At 51.9% G+C, this 20,386-nt stretch overlaps 1 long non-coding RNA gene across 2 annotated transcripts in view; it reads left to right on the forward strand.

The window, feature by feature from the left end:
* LOC110256376 overlaps positions 1-20,386 on the forward strand; it is a 109,354-nt gene that overhangs the window by 78,359 nt on the left and 10,609 nt on the right. The window contains exon 4 of one of the 2 annotated variants that reach the window (XR_002337775.1): positions 584-1,788. The exons of the other annotated variant lie outside the window; for it this stretch is intronic. This is a non-coding gene — a long non-coding RNA (uncharacterized LOC110256376). Of the gene's footprint in view, positions 1-583; positions 1,789-20,386 lie in introns of those variants that run through there. 2 annotated transcript variants of the gene reach the window in all.

Raw genomic sequence — 20,386 nt, forward strand, 5'->3', positions numbered from 1 at the left:
AGTGGTTAACGAACCCAACTAGCAACCATGAGGTTGTGGGTTCAATCTCTGGCCTTGCTCAGTGGGTTAAGGATCTGGCGTTGCCATGACCTGTGGTGTAGGTTGCAGATGTGGCTTGGATCTGGCGTTGCTGTGGCTGTGGCATAGGACAGCTACAGCTCTGATTCAACGATTTGACCCCTAGCCTGGGAACCTCTATATGCTGTGGGTACAGCCCTCAAAAGACAAAAAGACAAAAAAAAAAAAAAAAAAAAAAAAAGATGCTATCTCTGCTTCCATTCAGGTTGTCCTCAAAATTTTTTTTTTTTTTTTAAGCTGAATAGGAAAAATTTCCAAGGTTAGCTGTGTGGAAGAAGATGAGGCAAAGCTAGAATGATTCCAAAAAGACGTATTTCTCTTTGGATCAATAGGGGTGACTAGTGTTGTGCACTTTCTGGAAATATGAGTGTCTTGGTAAACTGGGTAAAGACTCTGCAGCATCACTTCTGCGTCAGAGCCTGGGACCCATGACGAGGCAGGAAGGCAAATATTGATAGCTTGCTTCATAGATCTGATTGTTTCCTCTATTCCTTCTGCCAACAAGTACTGAGAGTTGAAATGGAAGATGTTATGAAGTAGAAGCAAGGCGCACTGTGGAGAGACAGGCAGGACTCCCAGACCAGAAAAAGCCAGGTGATTACTGTAAGCATCAAGATCTCCAGAAATAAAAAAGAAGACATTCTTGGACCAGAAACAGAGCTAACTAAAAAAAAAAAAAAAAAAAAAAAAAAAAAAAAAAAAGCTTTAGCATGAGGCATGGAGTTTGAATAAATTTTCTCAGCTTGAACAGTCATTCTCTTCTGTCATTCCTTAGAGGTCACACCTAAAAGCCAAAAGAATCAGACTGAGGCCACATCATTGGGGTTCACAGCAGGGGGGTCTCTGTTTCTACCAAAGGGTGTTGGAAATCAATTTAATGTCGCAATCTTGCTCCCCAGCCCACTCATACCACGCACCGCAGGAGTATATTTTTAACTCTCTTTCTAATATTCCCCCAAATTGTTCTTCTCCTTGCCCATTTTGACACAGTCTTTTCACTCTCCAGGTCCCACCTCCTCTTCTCCACATGCTCCGCCCCGCCCCTCAGGAGTCTGGCAGCTGCAGCGTCTCAGGCACCTGAGCTGGATGCAGCTGCAGGGACTCAGGTAGATTTTGGTGCCTGGGGCGTAATGATTGGTGGCAGAGACTTATGGGATTTCCAAGACAGTCATGAATCAGAATGGAGCCAGGTAGCTGAATCCAGGTAGGAAAAGCCAGGAAAGCTAAACTGGAAGAGAGCCTGGACCAAGGGGGAGCCAGTGTCCGGGCAGACAGAAGACACTGAACTGAAGGGCAGGCAAGGTTTTCCATGTGTCTCCAGTGGCTAAGGCAGAGGCATGCTTACTGGGGCTAAGGGCCCAGGCCAGGGAAGAACACACCAGCCCTATGGCTGCTTGCTCCACACTCTAGCTCTGATGCCCGCTGCAGACTCTTGCTTGCTCCCACAATGCACAGGGATTCTATCTTAGTCCACTCAGGCTGCTGTAACAAAAATACCATAGACTGGGTGGCTTTGACAGCAAACATTTATTTCTCATACTTCTGGAGGCTGGGTAGATCAAGATCAACCTGCCAACTGATTCAATGCCTGGTGAGATCTCATTTCTTAGTTCACAGGTCATCATTGTCTTACCGTGTCCCCACATAGTTGAAGGGGTGACAGAACTCTTTGAAGGAGGGCACAAATCCCATTCATGAGGGCTCCATCCTTGTGACCCGATCACCTCCTAAAGGCCCCTGCCAACGCTGTCACATTGGGGATGACACAAACCTTCAGTCTGTAACAGACCTGCTTTGTCAGGCTACTGAACTTGATGGACGTGGCCTGCTTTCAACTCAGGTGGTACATCCCTCCCATTCAAAGAGCCTGTAATCCATGTAAGAGACACTCCTGTTTCTTGCCTCAGTTCATTGGAGCCCCAGTAGGCGGACCACCCCACCTGGCCTCCCTGCTTGGCCACGTTGAGGGGAGATGGACCCTCACTCGGCATCAGGCCCTGAGTCCAGTAAGATCTGAGCTCAAACAGGAGGGCAGCCCCCCTCAAGAGGACGGAAACCCCTATCTGTACAGAGCCGGCATTTCCATTAATTTAGTAAATTGAGACCCTTGTTCAACTAAGTCATTGCAAAGAAGATAAAAGTAAATGAAATCTGTTTTTTGGTCATAAACATTAAGGGAATGCATAAATAAGTCAACCCCTACTGTTTGTCTGGATTGAGTAGTTCACATTACAATTTATTACTCAGTCACCCCAATGCAGTTAAAGGCCATAGGCCTTACTTATTATATTATTTTCTGTTATGTAGCCTCGTGGGCCTGTGTTAATTTATAGGGTTGAGTTATTTATGTCATATTACAATCGAGTCTGTCAATTTCCTACACATTTTCCCCTCAAGATGATCACTAACTCAAAATGAACTAAGACCCTAAACCCAGGGGTGGGATCAAAGGAGTGAGAATGAGATATGAGCGGCACAGAAGGAACCTCTCTTGGTATTTTGCCCCAATGTCTTAGACCCCCAAAGGCAGAAGAAAACAGGCATTCCCACTCACTGCTCACAGCTCTCAGCGGTGGAGAGGGAAATGGGAAGATAACACAGATAAAAACACCAACTCCACCCAAATGACTCAAATGAAGGCGGTCTCAGAATCTTTGTGTTTTCATGAAACTCGAGGTCTGAGCACAGAACTGTCCAGCTGTCTGTGCTCGAGTGGGAGCTTCATAAATCTCCAGACAGCCTCCGACCCTTTCTCTTTTCACTTTGGCTCTGTTTCCTTCTTTGCTGAGGGTCCCTATTTGTCAGAGCAGAAGGGAATTGCATCAGTCGGTGTTGAATCAGACAAAACAAAAAATGAGTGGACAGCTTTCCTTGGAAAGGAAAAAATAGTGGTGGGGTTATTATGATGATGATGATTTGTTTTTACCACCCCTGACTTATTAAGCAGCATTAAGTATATCAGAGGAGGGTGACCGGACCTCAGATATGCAAAGGGGAGCAGCAATTTGAACATTGAGTGCGGTGGGGGTTGGGTAGGAAAACAAGGGTTTGGATTCTGCCTGGTGGTTCTCCCTCTCCCCCTGCAGGTGAGAAGGGGCAGAGAGAGAGGCAGTGCAGCCTGGGGACATGCAGGTGTGGAGGTGTGTGTAGGCAGGAGCGCCCCTGTACACACGGATGTTAGGAGCAAACAGGGAAAGGCATCAGGAGAGGAAAAGAAAAGGTGACTGAAGTCGAATGAGCAAGAAAATATTCTGGGCTGTGATAATGACTATGCGAGCCATTAAGGAGGAGAGTGATCGGAAGAACCATAGGCTGCATTCATCTACTCAGTCTACACTGATTCAGTGTTGCTCCTGCAGCTCCTGCTGCTCTAGGCGCTGAGGATGCAGCAGTGAATGAAACCAAAGCCCTGCTTTCAAGAAGCTTATGTTCTAGTGTAACGCATGCCAGGCATGTAATATACATTATTCCACTTATCGCCCCTATGAGGTGGTTTCTATCATCCCATTGTACAAAGGATAAAATCGAGGCATGAGGAAGCTTTCATAATGTGGCCAAGTCACCCCCTCCCCTTCCTCTTCCTCCTTTAAATACCAGCAAGTCAATCCCTCGCTCAGGTGCCTCCCCCTTGAGGCTGGGCGAGGTGAAAAGCTTTGGAGCTGGGTGGGGCGGACCCAAGACTCAGGGCCTAGGAGAGCAGGTGCAGTTCAGGCTGCATCTAGGACTCTGAGGATCCGGCTGGTATATTTGAGGGAGGAGGGATATGTCTCCAAATGCTAACAAGTGACCCAACATGGTAAGATGGGTCCCAGCTCTTCACCTTAACCCTGACTCACCCCTGGCCGGTCGACCGCTCTGATGTGAAGAGAGGTGAAAGCCTAAGCCCAGTTCACCCAGTGGCTAAATGCAGCCTGGGCCCCCCTGATAAGCTTAGTCAACTTATTAAATTACACAGGAAAAATCGACATGGAATATTAATTCCGCACACCTCTCCTCTCTGCCTGGGGAACCTGCCTGCCCGGGTTTCACTTTTCAAAGGCTGAAATAGATATGGAGATTTTGCACTTAATTAAAGGAGAAGGGTGCTCCCTTCCAGTCTTTTCAAAACCATTTTGGTGCCCAGCACAGTGGAGCCAGTGAAGACCCAGTCACCATCTGGCATGAAAGGTGTTAACGTGGAGGCTCCGGTCAATTCTAGACATCAGATTCAGAAACAAAGAGAATTAACTTCGGAGGCCCCCTGAGCCAGCCCCTCCCCTTCCAGCCTGTAAGCCGAGAGCCTCTGTATTGACTTGCTAGGTATTAAAAAGTTAAGTCTGAGAGGTCACCTGCAATGCAGAACGCCAGGTGCCAGAGCTTGGCCCACGGGGCAGGATTATCTTATCAGCCGGGCTGATAACACTCAGGAAGGTCTGGCCACGAGGAACAAATACTGATAAGCCCAACACCTTTCAGCCCATAGCAGATTAGGTACAGAACGGGAGCAGGAGCAGAGGGCTGAGGTAGCTAGCCATCAGCTCTGGGCATTAGAGCTTGGTTCCCAATCGGGACTTTTCCTGCACTCATCCGGCTCATTAAGAAGACAGGTTGAGCATTAAACTGTTTAGGAGGTCCTTTCACCTCTGTCACCCCACATGACCCTCACTCAGGACAGCCATTGCTGCCCCCATTTTAGAGCTGAAGAGACTGAGGTGCAGAGAGGTGAGCTCATTGGCCGTCTCACACAGCAAGCAAGTGGGACTTGAACTCAAGTTTTCTGATTCCAGGAACTGTTTGCTTTCTGCACCCCCATGGTGGCCTTGACTCATTCTCACTTGGCCATCCTTTCAATTGTCAGCTCCCCAGGAAGCCCCCTTTGCCCTTCAGTCCCCTGGTCACAAGCTCTGCTCATTTGGCAGATGAGGCAGACCAGAATCTGATAAGGGATGGAGATGGTTGAAGGATGCTCAAAAATAGCCCTGGCTTGGGAGTTCCCGTCGTGGCTCAGTGGTTAACATATCTGACTAGGAACCATGAGGTTGCGGGTTCGATCCCTGGCCTTGCTCAGTGGGTTAAGGATCTGGTGGCATTAACATGAGCTGTGGTGTAGGTCGCAGATGCGGCTCGGATCCCTCATTGCTGTGGTTGTGGTGTAGGCTGAAAGCTACAGCTCCGATTTGACCCCTAGCCTGGGAACATCCAGGCTTGGAATTCACTCCTTGGGGTCCTCAGGTCTTTTCTGTTTATTCATTCTCCCTGGGAGGGGTGATGAAGGGATCAAATACAAATGAATGAGAAGGAGAGGTCCTGGTGTCAGAGGAGGGGTCACTGGTTTCCTCTCTTGCTGGTGTGGAGAGGGGGTGCGGGGAGGCTGCAGGAAGCCCCCTATGTCTGGGTCAGGGAGCACTGGAGGGCACCCCAAGGTGGTTAGCAAAGGGGCAGTGCTCCCAAAGGCCGGGGTGGAGAAGAGCAGACTAACATCTCTGATTCCCCCAAAGTCACTGGAGAACCCCCAAATGGATCAGGGAAATTCACCTACCTCTAGCCAATGGTAAGAAACAAAGTTACTTTTCTGAGAACCAGAAGTGTAGGCTTCCCATCTGGATTGTGCTGTAGAAAGAGAGCTGGGTAATCTTGGAAATGTCCCTCCCCTACTCCCTGCACCCCCATTTACCCACTGGAGGAGGTGAACCCTAACCTTCCCTCTCTCGGCTCTGAAATCTCCAGGGCCTGGATGAGGCTGTGGTCCAGGCTGGTTGACCTTGTTGCCATCTCCAGCCATGGGGGTCCATCCTCTCTGTCAAGGCCACCCTGGAGAGCAGGCTGCCCTTTGGGGCATCCACAGCCTGAGCTGAAGCAACCGCCTGCCCACTCCCTCCTCTGGCCCCACCTCCCGACTCTTACCCTCTATTCCCACCCTAGAAAGACTCCAGCCCTTCTGGGTTTGCTCTGTCAGTTGGAAGACTGGGCTGGCTTGCACCTGCAGAAGGGCACACTGATTAATTTATTTTGCATCATTTTGCATTACCTGACTCCAGGGCCTCCAGCTTGACATGCAGATTTATGTAAAAGAGACCCGACATGCAAATGAGCCAGGCCTGCCACTTGGTTTAATAACAGACAGGGCTGCATCACCGGCTTCTCTGGGCCCAGCTGTTCTTCCTACGGCCCACTGGTTCTCCCAGGCCAAGGAGGTCCTTCCTCCCACTGTGCTGCCTCTCGCTCAGAGCCCAGGTCAGGTGAGAAGTCAACCTGACAGCAAGCTTAGAAAGAAGGAGGCTAGAAACACTGCTTCCCCAAGGAGTTTCTGGCTGTGAATTGCAGAGAGAGTGGAGGGATAAAAAGACAATACACACACACCAAAAAGGAGAGAGAGGCAGACAGGGATTCAGAGGGGCCGGGAGGCAGGTCTGAACAGGAGACAAGCATGGACGGAGAGGGATAGACAGATGGACAAAGAGCAGGCAAAGCAAAAAAAAAAAAAAAAAAAAAAAAAAATGCAGAAACGAGACAGGAGAGATGGGGACACAGGAGGGGGATGCTGATGGAGGGGGCGGACACCAAGAAAGGAACAGATTTCAGAGTTACTGTGGAGGAAGAAGTGAGGATATAGCAACAGCCTGGCTGCGGGGAGGAAAAGTGCGGGAGGAGTTGGTGACGGTGACAGCTTGATGTTGGGGAGTTGGGGAGAAGGCGTCACAGGCGGAAGTGACGGGGGAGCCCTGTAGGGAGAGACACAGAGCTGCCCTCTTGGAAGCCCTGGCAGCAGCTTGGCTGCCACAGGCAGGAGCACTGCCATCACCTCGTAAACCCTGATCTGTATCCGCCTAGCTATGTTTATACATACCTGCCAGTAGACGCGTGCTTATAAACCACACGGGCTTGCACTGGGGAGAAGGAAGTGCAAGTCCATGAGGCTCTAAAAGGGAGCTCAAGGGGTTGTCTAGAGTGGCTGTGGCTGGTGTGTCTGTCCTTGGATCAGAAGGGGGTCCTCCCTTCCTGGCCTGGGCCCAGGGAGAGTGCACAGCCCTGCCACCTCCCACCTTCCCACTGGAGGGCAGCCAGCAGCCCTGGCCCAGGATGTACCTTGCTCACCTGTCCCAGCCAGACTCCCCACTCTCTGCCCTCTGAATGCACCCGATTTGAGCAAGAAAGTAAGCAAGCAAAGAAACCAACAAAGAGGAAACCCTTTCTGTTCCCGCAGCCCTTTCTGTAGGGAAATTGACACTGTGGGAGGAAGGGGTGTTGGCTCTGGGTGGGTGGTCTCCGAGGCAGGCAGGGGCACTGTGGGAAAATCCCTTGGCTTTTGGAGGATCTCCATGTCCCCTGCCCCCGCTCGAAAGAGAGATAGAGATAGAGAGAGAGAGAGAGAGAGAGAGAGAGAGAGAGAGAGAGAGAGAGAGAGAGAGAGCGAGAGCGAGCTCCCAGGGCTGGGACACGAGGAGATTCGTCTTAAAACCTGAGATGGTGATGCTGAAGGTGCCCTCAGAGACCCTCCAGCCCTGCCCCAGCACTTGAGGGAAGAGGGAACTGTGACCCAGGAAGGTCCAAACCTCGGTGAGTGTGCAGTCCAGCCCATGTGGGCTTGGGCTAACGGGCTTTTTTGCTAAACAACTATCATTTCCTCCAAATGGTCCCCTTAGCATTGGTGACATTCCCCTCTCTTTTTCTGTGATTCCTCTGACTTGCCCACCTTGGTGCTGACGCACACGTGACCCCTTGAGGAGGGGACCCTCTTTTTACTCTGAGATAGATGAACATTGTACACATTTTGAAAGTTATGGGCTCAGACCCGTCTGTGCACTTCTCCCTGTGCTCGAGGAAGACCTAGGGCTCAGCTTGGGTCACCTTTACTGTGTCCCTAGCCAGTATGGCCAGTTTCCAGCAGCTCAGCCCAGTGAAGGAAAGTCGTGTGAGCTGTGAGACTTCCCCTGACAGAGATCTGCCTTAAGATGGGGTCTTCCAGGACCCAGGTCATCTCCAGAACCCCTCTCTCACCTCCCCCAATCTAGGAGTACAGGTTAGCTCCTCAGACTCCCACTATTGCTTGGGCCTGACTCAATCTGCTTGGGTCAGGCAGGGGGTCATCTGGCTCCACTCCGACCCAACCTCAAGTGTCACCTTCATGTGAAGCTCCAGTCCCTTGGCTTTTAACTTCTTGGGGCGAGAGGCCCTTTTGCGAACATTGTTATGGCCATGAAGCTTCTCTCCTCCCAAGACTGTTCATATCCACAAGACTTTGTCTACAATGTCATGGATCCATGGACTCTCTGAAGCCCTTGTCCCAAGAAGGACACAAGAGTGCTCCTGGCATCTCAGGCCTCAGGAAGTCAGTGTCCCTGGGTCAGCCCTGAGGCCCCAGGTCATTTGGGAAGAAAACTGAAGCTCTGAGCGTAGGCCGAAAGCTACAGCTCCGATTTGACCCCTAGCCTGGGAACATCCATATGCTGCAAAGAAGGCCCTAAAAAAAAAAGAATGTCTTCTTTCCTTCTTTCTATCTCAGGAATTCCTTTCTAAGCAACCGTTTCTTCCTCATTGACAGTGTGATCTAAGTTGTTCCATTACCCCCTGGCTGCATATGCAGGTGAGCTCAAACGGTATGTGATTCAGGACGCTGGATTTTTACTTTCCCTGGGAATCGCTCTGTCGGCCCCCTCTCCCACAGCTCCCTCCCACCCAGCCCAGGGCTCCGTCCCCATTTTGCTCTGTCTGGAGCCAGGGCTCTGCTGAGAGCTTGTTTGGAGGTTCTAGCAGGGCAGCGCAGCTACTCGTATACCCTTGACCGAAGAACGGTCCTCTTCCACCGAGGTCGTGGCTTCAGGAGGGACGCACATGGAGCGGTGAGGGAGGAAGGGGACACCTGCCTAGCCAGCCAGATCAGCCGAATCAACCCTGGCGATCAATGGGGTGACAGATGTCGCAGCCAGATCGCCCTCACATCCTGGAGCCAGGGCTCCCCTGAGCACCAGACCCTGAGGTGGCTCCAGAAGCCGAGCGCGGTAGATGATACATCCTCAGGGGGTGGAAGGCTGGTCAATCCTGTCCCATCAACAGCCAGGGGAGACCAGGGATGTCCGTGTTCTCAGAAAAAAGGCCTCTGAGGGCAAGGGAGGCGCAGAGAAGCCAGAGAAAGGGGGCGGGGGTGGGCAATCAGAGTCCCCATTCTCTCTGCAGAGTTCAGAACCTGAGCCCTGCCCCACCCCCACCCCTCCTTTTTGCCAAAGCTGGTGATAGAGGAGGTTGTGGGCTCTGATCACTGGACCCAGAGAGGCCTCCGAGGAGGGAAAAGGATGGAAGGGCTGGAATCTCTGGGGGTCCAGGGCAGGGCAGGGGCATGGGAAATTCCTGGTGGAAGGCCCAGGACTCTGGCCTGGCCTGGGCTCAGAAGAGTGAGAGCGGGCCCCTCGCCAGAGAGGGTCTGGCGAGCCCATGGGGTGGCCCCAGCATCCAAAATGCCTTTAGCTGGAGAAAGCTGCTTCATCTCCCCCAGGAAATCAGGAAGCTGGAAGCCACATAGCTGATTACGGGGCCAGAGAAGTGATTTCAGAGGCAAGATGAAAAGAAAGTCAGTTCCAGAGGGAGCAGAGGAGAGAAGGCAGGGGGTGTGGGGGGGTGTGTGGGGGAGGTGGGGGTGTGTGGGGGATGGAGGGTCTGAACTCTTCCTGCTCCCTGAGCCTGACTGGGCGCCTCTGGGGGTGGAGGTGGGAAGCAGAGGTGGAGTCTGTGGGTGAGGGTCCAGCCTGTCACCCTGAGGAGGTGTGAGTCAAAGCAGAGAGGCGCTGCCAGGGGGTCTGAAGATCATGAGAGCCCTGAGAGGAGACGGCAAGAGGCCAGGAATAGAGCCCAAGACCAGACTTCTAGTTCAGGCAGGGCCATTGTGTGTGTGTGTGGGCTGTGGTGCTGGGACTTGGTCCTCTCAACTGTCCCTCTCCTCCAGGCCTGGAAAGTCCAGCCCCAGATATTCTGGCTAGGCACGAAAAAGGGAAAAGAAAGTGGCTGGAGGGTGGGTTAGCCCTGGCAGAAAGCACCACCCGGGCCAGCTGGGGGTGGAGGAGCAGGGACAGGGGCTATGGTCCCAGGAGACCCTAGACTGAAGAGCAAGGACGGTCCTAGGTCATGGCCTTGTCCTGCTTCAGGTCTAGACAGGGGAGTCAGGACTGGAAGACAGCTGGGGCTCAGGCAGAGCCTCTGGTGACTCCTCTGCTCTGCCGTCTGCTCCTCCAGTCACACACACACACACACACACACACACACACACACACACACACTCTGCCATACTTGCTCTCATATTCTCTCCCTCCCTCTTTCACCCTCTCTCTCTCTCTCTTCTTTCACACACACACACACACACACACACACACACACACATACGCACACACGCACATTTAAACATACATTTAAATAACTTGCAGACGTATATTAGCAAAAACATTCCATCTGGGCTGGGATTTCTCTCATTGCTTTGAATTCCCCTGGGTTTTAACTTGAAAAAAAAAAATAGGAAGAGGCAAAGATTTGACTAATGTTGGGTTAAGATTTTTTTCTTACCCCTTTCTTTCTTGGTTACTGACTGCCAAGAATTTATGTTTGTAAAAGGAAAAGAATTAACTGTGTTGATTAAGAGGCAAACTCCCTGGAAATGTTCTCTCTTAACCCGTTGGTACCCTCTCCGTGAGAGATGCTGGGGTTCTCTGGCACGGGGCTGCATGTCCCTGGGCTGGAGGCCCAGAACCTTCCAAGGGGCTAATCCTCTCCAATGGGAACTTACAGAACAGAGAGAGGCAAGCTGTGCCCCTTGGGCGTGCGAATGTGTGTGTGGATAAGCAGGCATGTGGTAAGTATCGTGAGAGTCTGTGCGTGTGCGTGTGCATGTGTGGGGGTGAGTGTGGTGACTGCCTGCCTGTCCCTCAGTGGACATGGGTGTGCTGAGCATCCCTGCGGCCTGCCAGCTAAGGGGTAAAACACCAGGAAGGTGAGGAGGCCTTCACCTTGACGAAATTAGCAGGGACTGATTTGGCAGGAGCTGAGGCCTGAGGGGGTGTAGCACAGAGCAGGGGGGCAGCAGGGCTGGGGGTCGGGCGGCTTTAGCTGAGGAAGCAGGTTCCTTCCTGATATCTAGCAGCTGTTACTGTGGACTGACCACAACCTAAGCCAGCCCTGGCCATCGCTCAGTGGCCTTGGCGTGGGGAGCAGGGAGCAGGAATTCTCTCCTCTTTCCAGCTCAGCCAGAGCACCCACCAAAGGTGTCCCCTCCCTGGGCTCCTTCTGCAGCTTCCTCAGCCCTTCGGGAGAGCCTGGGCCACATGGCTCCCGAACGAGGACAGTGGAGGGGCTGAAGCCTCTGCAGTCAGGGGGTCCTGAGGCTGGGACTGAAGAGTCTGACCAGAGAAAGGATATTAGAGAGAGAAAGAGGAGCAAAGGAGAGCTTGCTAGAAGCTCCAGCCTTGTGCATGGGCATCCAGCCACACAGAACTACTGTTAGTTCCCTGAACCCTCCACCTGGCCTCACTCCTCCAGGACCTTGCACTGTTTCCCTCCACTTGGGCAGACCTTCCACGCCTCCTTTGTTTAGCCGATTCCTACCCATCCATCAAGTTCTAGATGTCACCTCCTCCAGGAAGCCTTCCTAGCCTCCAGCCTTAGCTGTCCACTCTTGCATGACAGCCCCCTGGGCACACAGGCACTCTCCACCTGGTATCATCCTCATATCCTCTTGTCTGTCTTCCCCACTGGACCCTTGAGGACAGAGATGCTGTCTTTTTCATCCCTGAACTCCCTGTCCCCCAAACCATGTCTGGCACACAGCATGGGCTCAGTCAGTACTCACCCAGTTGGATTCAAGGCCTTTGACTGCTGAAATCAGCGTTAGTCACTCCACAGGCTGTGATCTAGAGTGCCTTTTATGGATTTTATGTATTTGCCTTTTTAGGGCTGCACCCATGGCACATGGAGTTTCCCAGGCTAGGGGTCAAACTGGAGCTGTAGCTGCCAGTCTACACCACAGTCAGAGCAGTGCAGGATCCAAGCCGCATCTGCGACCTACACTACAGCTCATGGCAACGCCAGATCCCCAACCCACTGAGCAAAGCCAGGGATCGGACCCTCATCCTCATGGTTACTAGTCAGATTTGTCTCCACTGAGCCACAACAGGAACTCCCCCTAGTCGGATTCTTAACCTGCTGAGCCACAACGGGAACTCCTAGAGTGCCTTGTATACACACCTCTGCTCCAACACTTAGCACAAGACACCAGGATTATCTGCACACATATTTGACCGTCTCAATTTTCTGTGAGTTCATCAGGACAAGGATTTGGCCACCGTCATCCCCAGGGGCTAGCACAGCATCAGACAAATAATAAACAGGGAATACCCCATAAATATTGAGTGAATGAAAGATTAATCAATGCATGAAAAAAATCTAAGAACATATATAGAGAAGCTAATGTGGCTTAAAGATGGCGCAGGGCTAGGGTGCAGGCTGGGGGTTGGAGACGGTGCTATCAGAGTAGGGTGAGAGGAGAGAAGGGCATTTACTGAGCACTTACTGTGTGCCAACACTAACCCCCAGTACTGGCCCAGGCCTCTAGGGGTCGTTACTTCACATTATCCTCTCCATCCTGTGAGGGACGGCTTCTTACCTCATTTGACATATCGGGAAATGGAAACTAAGAGAGGTTAGGTCAAGTCACGCAGGTGTGGGCGTTCAGCTGGGATTCAAACCCAGAACATATGCTTCTCCGACTTGCCATGGTTCACAAAGGGCATGCGTTTTGAGCAGAGTTTTGAAAGATGAGAGGGACATGGCTTTGGAGAGACGGGCAACAAGGCCAGGCAGGTGGAGGACAGGAAGGTTCAAGGCTGGCAAGTTGTGTCCCTTGAGTTTACATAAGCTACTGTTTGACCAGGAAGAAAGGGGCAAACCAACATGACAAGGGATAGTGCAACTGTGGAGAAGGCAGCGGAGCAGAGAGCAGTCAAGGAAGGCCTCCAAAAATAGATCTGAAGCCCCGTCTTGAAAAGCCTATGGGTGGGAAGTTTCAAAAGGAGCCAACGCAGATGTAGGGCTTATTGGGTGGCAAAAGCTAGGCTGAGCACATCTTAACACATTTAATTCTTCCAGCAAGGCTCTGAGGTAGGTCCTGCCATTATCCCCCAATACTAGGGATAATGGAGGCCCAGAAAGGTTAAGTAAGCTGCCCAAGGTCACAGGGCTGGTTAGTGGTAGACCTGGGATTTGAATCCAGACTGTCTGATTCCAGAGTCTGTGCTTATGGCCACTGATCCAAGGCAGGTGAGCAGGGCGATGGAGGTCCCTCAACATGGAGAGTCAATATAAGCCATGCTGGCAGGCTGTCTGGGAGTATGGTTGGATTTGGTTGGAGGGACGGGAGAGGTCAAGTTAAAGGAAAGACACAATCTGCAAGCTGAGAGCATCCTTCAGGCTGGGGAACGCTTGGGGGGGGAGGGGGGACAGCGTCTCTGATGATTTAAACCTTCCCTGTGCATGTGGAGAATGTGTCCTTACCTCGGGGACTCTGGGGTTCATCCACCCAGTCTCAACCCCCATGAGGAAGCCCCGAAGGGCTTTTTTTTTTTTTTTTGGCTTTTTGCCATTTCTAGGGCCACTCCTGCGGCATATGGAGGTTCCCAGGCCAGGGGTCCAATCGGAGCTGTAGCCACTGGCCTATGCCACAGCCACAGCAATGCAGGATCCGAGCAACCTACACCACAGCTCACGGCAACGCCAGATCCTTAACCACTGAGCAAGGCCAGGGATCAAACCTGCAACCTCTTGTTCCTAGTTGGATTCGTTAACCACTGTGCCACGACGGGAACTCCCCGAAGGGCTTGGACAATGGGGTTTTTCCTAGGCTACTGCCCCTGGAGAACTCTAACCTCTTTCCTCTCCACCCCTCCACATGTGAGTGAGGGAGTCCAGCCAGAGAAGGCAAGCGGACCCAGCTCTGGCCTGGCCCTGGTTCCCGCTGACCTGCTGTCCTGGTGGCTGGCCTCCTTCCTCTCTCCATTCAGGCCAGGACCCCTGGGAAGGGGACTTGTAGGCTCTTGGTAGCTCAGCTCTGACTTCTCCAGCCATTCTCCTTTGTGGTCTGGGTGGATGTCACTCCCCCATCTAGAGAATCCAGTGACACTAGGAAGAGGGTGACAGCCATGCCGTGGGCTGAGGGAAATTGATGACCCCCCCACTGTCCTGGTTTTGTGGTTTTGTCGTGGGGGTAGTGGCTCTTTTTGAAGAGGGATGTTTTGTATCATAACACAAAGAGCTGCTCTCTTGAGTACCCGTGTTCAAGAACATTACTATCCAGATTTTTTTTTCCTTTATAGGGCCGCACCCATGGCACATGGAGGATCCCGGGTTAGGGGTGTGATCGGAGCTATAGCTGCTGGCCTACACCACAGCCACAGCAACACGGGATCTGAGCCACATCTGTGACCTACACCACAGCTCACAGTAAGGCTGGATCCTTAATCCACTGAACAAGGCCAGGCATCGAACCTGCATCCTCATGGATGCTAGTCATTCGTTTCCCCTGAGCAACAAGGGGAACTCCTCTATCCAGCTTTGGAACTTTGGGTCTGGAGGGAACTTGCATCCTGGGAGCCCCCTAAGACTTCTCTCATGGCCACTACAGAGCAGCCACTAGCCAGCCTCTCCCTCCCACCCCCCGACTCCAGCCCCGGGTGGGAAATCATCTTAAAACATACCCTGAAAAGGTCCTCTCACACCACCTTGGTACAATGCCTTATAGTCACCAAGCGTTCTCGAATCCTTGGCCCATGGGACCCTCCTCATAGCATCCCAGAAGTTCTGAGACCTGTTTTTCAGATGAGGAAAATGAAGTTACGTGGTGGGTGAATCATGCTGGCCCCACAGTTAGATTTCTAGGCATGGGATCAGAAGGTAGTCTGGGAGGGGAGGGGTCGGGATCTGGGTCAGTGCAGCTGAGGAGATGGAATTGGAGGGATGAGTGATCTCAGTTCCTCCACATCCAGAAAGTTCCTCCTTGAATCACCTGCTCTTCCCTGACCAAGACACCAGCAGCTTCCCCTCTGAGTGGTGGTGAATCAGCTCCAAGATGCTCCCAGGCTGGCCCTCCTCCTGACTTTCATAGGATCTGACTCAAGGTCCGTTTCAGGTAGGCAGTATCTGTGGAGCCTTCTGGTGTTAAGACCCACATCTAAGCAAAGGGAGGCCTTTGAGAAATAGTTAAGAAAATGGACACCACGAAAAGCATTTGTGCTCCTTGGGGAGAAGATATACAGGTGACCGCAGCGGTGGTGGCGGCAGGTCACAGTTACCTAATGGCATCACCACAACAGCCTGCGTTGCTTTAGCCCCACTTCCAAAGAGCTTAAGCACCTTCAAGTTTATTAGACTATTTGATCTTATAAAAGTTCCACAAGTGGATGGCGATAGTTCTTATAACCATTTTATGGAGGAGAAGACTGAGGCGTAGAAAGGAGTGAAGCGATGTGCCCAAGGCCTTCCAGCAAGGGAGTGGGGCAGTGGGACTGGGTCTGTCCTGTTTCTGGATGTTTCTCTAGGTATTGTGTGCCTGGGACTCCATTTTGGTGTCTACATTCCTACAAGGAAAGGTGTGGACAGAGGAGGTGACTGGCAGAAGGCTCAGAGAATTTTCCTGCTCGAGGTCGCTGAGAGACAATGAGTCAGGCTCCCGTATATTGAGGTCAGTTTCCTCTTTCACTTCCCCAAACAATTGCTGAGGAGTGAGCTCACTTGGTGCTTATTCTCAGATGAGAAGCTGAGGTATTTGCACGGTTGCCCCTGAAGGGTTTGATAGTAGCTGTGAGCTGTGGAAGAAGGCAGCACTCTTGGCCTGGGACTCCTGCCCTCCTGCCCCAGCTGTGCCCCAGCCAGGTGTGGGGTCCTCTCTAGCTCTGTCTGTTACCACAGCATCTACACTGGTTTCCTGACCCCTAGTATGCTTCCCATTCAATCCCCTCCGTGACTGATCTTCCTAGAGCTCTCCCCTGATCTCAAAAATTGTCCATGGAGGAGCTCCCACTGTTGCTCAGTGGTAACAGATCCAACTAGTATCCAGGAGGATGTGGGTTGAATCCCTGGCCTCCCTCAGTGGGTTAAGGATCCGGCATTGCCGTGAGCTGTGGTATCGGTCACAGATACAGCTCAGATCCCATGTGGATGTGGCTGTGGCTGTGGTACAGGCCGGCAGCTGTAGCTCCGATTCAATCCCTAGCCTGGGAACTTCCATGGGCCACACATGTGGCCCTAGAAAGCAAAAAACAAACAAACAAAAACCCCCCATAAGATGGACAACCTATCAAAGCCAGAGTCCCATTCCTTCCAGTTTCTGCTTGGCCTTCAATGCCCCACCTAACCAGGTCCTAAACTGTCTTCCCAGCCTTGGCTCCTCCACCTCATCCTCCTCTACAAAACCCTGTCCTCAGCCAAGACTACGGGACTTGTCTAGACCTGCTTTGTGTTTTCCCAACTCCACTCTGTGATTATTCCCTTGTTCTGGAAAGCCACTCCCACCCTCTTTGTTGGATTTCTATCCATCCTTCAAAACCTAGGACAGATGTGGTCTCTTTTGTGAGGCCCTCCGTGGTTACACCACCAGGAAGTGATCTCTCCCTCCCCGGATGTCTCACTGGGCACACGGGGCTCCACATAAGCAGTTCTCTGTGTGTTATGGTGACAGTATACAGCCTTGGATGTTTGTGAAACTTCAGAGATTGCAGAATTCTGCAACACCGCGTGTGAGTCTGTGTGTGTGTGTGCGTGTGTGTGTGTGCATGTGTGTTGGTGTAAGATGTGAGCACAGCTATATAGAACACCTGAACACAAGAAGCGATTGGACACTTCCTGGATTTGGAATGTGTCAATCACTTCTGCTCAGCCAAGGAACGGAGAGCCAGATGTGTCACTCAGAACCCTCACTATAAAATCCATAAACACTTAGAGGGAGAAAGTGAACAGTAGGTATTGATCACTCTATACTCCAGGCACCGAGTTAGGGAGGCAACATCACCTGAACAATGGGCTCACTTAAGGCTCACAATAGCTCTAAGAGGCAGGGATTATTGCCCTCATTTTGTGGATCTGTGCCCCAGCGGGTCAGGGTCTTCAAGAAATAGACTCTGAGAGGGAGGCTGTGTGTACAAGGTTAACTGGGGACTTCACAGAACAAGCCATGAAAGAAGCAGGACTGGACGGAGGGAGAGGTTGAACAGCCCTGGGGTAGCCAGGAGGCCTCAGCCACTGCCCTGGGGGGCACACGAAGCTTGGGTGACCCTTCAAAAATGTTCCCCCATCCAGGAAATAGGGCTGAGTTGTTGCACCCCTGGGAAGGGGTGTGACTTAAGCAAGACAGCTCCCTGCAGCTGAGTGCAGTTCCTGGAGATAGGCCAGCACCCACCACGGCTCACACAACTCTTGACTTGAGAAACACCTGCCCTGCACGCACACAGCACTGCCCGCAAATGGGGGAATTAGGCATTGAACCCAGGCCTGTGCTTTGTTCTGAGGCACCGTGTGGCTTTCAATCCACCCCAGAAGTCAGCCTGGATGCCCCCTGTGCCCAAAAGGCACCTTCAGGAGGACCATGCCCAGAAAGTCCCCTGTAGAAATCACCCCATGAAGAGAAGGGTCTCCTTTTCAGAAGATCTTGGTTGATCTGGTATCAAATAATAGCCGTGAGAAGGCAGGTATTGCTGATTAGTGAATGATGTTTTCTGATTCTTACACTTGGAAAACTTTGGTGGTGGAATCCAAGTGAGATACCCAAAAGATTTCACAACTAGGAAGACACCCAGGATGGTCAGAGTGGGTGCTGGACTCTGCATCCCAGCTGAATGTGACTTAGACCTGGTGGGCTCCAGGGGACAAGATCGCAGCTCTCCCCGAGCCACGTGCTGGGGAAGAATCCAGGGAAGGCTGTCTTCAGAAAACAAAGCTGAGTCAGGCGGGTCATCTGATTAAACTGGGCATCTGGTTCAGCATCCAAGGTAGGAGGTCATGCTCTATGCTGTAAGCTTCTCCTTTCCAAGGAGCGTGTCTTACTCGGGTCTGTAGTCTCCCAGACTTGGCACAGGAAAGTTGGTTACATGAAATCTGTACGACCCTGGGCAAGATGCCACCCCGCTCTGTGCCTCAGTGTCCTCACTTTTCAGATGAGAGGTTTCCAAATCTTGCTTCTCCCTGAAACAGGAGAATCTGGTGAAGCCCCCTTAGGAGAAGGGAGGTGAGTGGGCCTGGTCCAGGGCCTCCTCTCCTACTTTACCCAGAGCAACTCCCTTATATTTGTTTATGCTTCCATACGGTTTCACTTAAACCAACATTCCTCAGCCAAAAACAAAGCCTGGGAACAAACCACCGGGCTGCATGTGATAACTGAGGTCCCTTACACACAGCTCTGACATGTGTGGCTGTGAGTGAGCAGAAGGACAAATGAAGGAATGAATGTGTGAAGGGATGAATAGTGCATGGACCCTTTGTGTACCTAGCTGACATGGGCCAGTCCCTGGCCACACCTGTTCTTGGAGCAGATGGCCAGCCATCCCAGGAAGTTTGGAAATGGACACAGGACTTGCCTGATATCCTGTCCGTTGCAGGAGTCTGTCTGTCTCCACTGTCATGGCCACGAATGAGGCCTCCTCCCTGCAGATACCTTGGATGCTACTGGGTCTGGGCTGCACTTGTCTTTGACTCTCCCAATACATTGACTCAGCTGAAAGAGATACTAACAACAGTAGCACGAGTCACTGGCAGGTTTGGCGAAAGAAGCACTGGGATTTCTCAGTGTGTCCCGGGGTGTGGCACTAGGTCTGCTCACTTCAGCTCCCTTCCCTCAGAGGGAAAGGCCTCCCAATTTTGTTTTGTTTTGTTTTGTTTTTTGCTTTTTAGGGCCGTGCCTGCAGCATATGGAGGTTCCCAGGCTAGGGGTTGAATCAGAGCTACAGCTGCCATCATACAACACAGCCACAGCAACACAGCATCTGAACTGTGTCTGTGACCTACACTACAGCTCACAACAACACTGGATCCTTAACCCACTGAGTGATGCCAGGGATCAAACACACAATCTCATGGTTCCTAGTCGGATTCATTTCTACTGCGCCACGACAGCAACTCCAGTTTCCCAATTTTGACTTCGCCCTACCTCCCACCATCCCTCCCTTCCTTTCTTCCTCCAAGGCAGTGGTTCTCAATCTTGCTTGCATGGTGGAATCACCTGGGCAGACTTAAAAATGACTGACACCCAGAGATTCTGATTTCTTGCTTTGGGGGGCGGGCTTGACAAGAGGAGTTGAAAAACTCCCCAGGTGATTCCAGCATTCAGCCAAGCTTGAGAACAAGGGGTCTGAGGACGTGGAGTAGGGATCCCAACCTCAGCCGAAAATGCTTCTAGCCACGGGATTCAGATGTGTCCAATAGCTTTGGGGAGGCGTGGGCCACAGGCTTCCATCAGCAGTGGGGGAAGGAAAGGGAAGCAGAGCGAAGTGCACCTCGCCACCCCTCCCCCACTAAGCTAGGGGCTGGGTCCTTTGGGGAGAGAGGCCTCGGGGGAAGCTAAAGGGGTTATTTTCATAAAGGTCCTATGGGACTCAAGGAGGTCAGTCCTGTTTGGGGTCCAGGTGACAGGGTATGCTGGCATGGGAGAGAGGCACAGGATGCCATGAGGACACCGGGTGGGCTTCAGGACAATGGCACAGGCACAGGTGGCAGCATTCTTAGAGGGCATGCTGGCAGCAAGGCCTGCAATGGGGTGCCTGTGGGCTGCACAGCATCAGAGAGCAAACAGGGCGGCGAGAAAGGAGCTTTGGTGAGACATGGCTTCCCCTCCCAATGACAGTCCTATTCACAAGCACATGTGGGGTGCTCCCAAGGAGACCCGTAAATCAGAGTGAGCCTGTGGCAGACAGGATGCAGTGGCAGTCAAATCTTCTGGTTTCATTGATAGGCACCCACGTGGACTTGTGGAATGGTGAGGTCTGGGGACACAAATGTCAGCCACCATCTTGAACTGTCTGGTGGTGGTGGCCACGTGCTACAGTACAACAGAAGTGAACCAGAGAAGCGGATGTGGCCCCCGGTTGGATCAGTCCCGCGAACAGCTTTCCCTCCTGTGTTCAGCGTCCAATCATGGTCTTCTCAACGCAAAGCTTTTCCGCATGCAGGTTCTCCATGTGAATTATGTGCGTTACTTCCTGTGTTAAGTTCTTTTAAAATCACATTTTCTCCTAAATTAGAAAACCTCTTTAATTGTTAGCAGGAGCTGAGGTTCTGCTCCTTGCATGGACAATATCATTAAACATTGGAAAAT

This window comes from Sus scrofa, chromosome 13 (genome assembly GCF_000003025.6).
Source record: "Sus scrofa isolate TJ Tabasco breed Duroc chromosome 13, Sscrofa11.1, whole genome shotgun sequence".
Lineage (NCBI taxonomy): Eukaryota > Metazoa > Chordata > Mammalia > Artiodactyla > Suidae > Sus > Sus scrofa.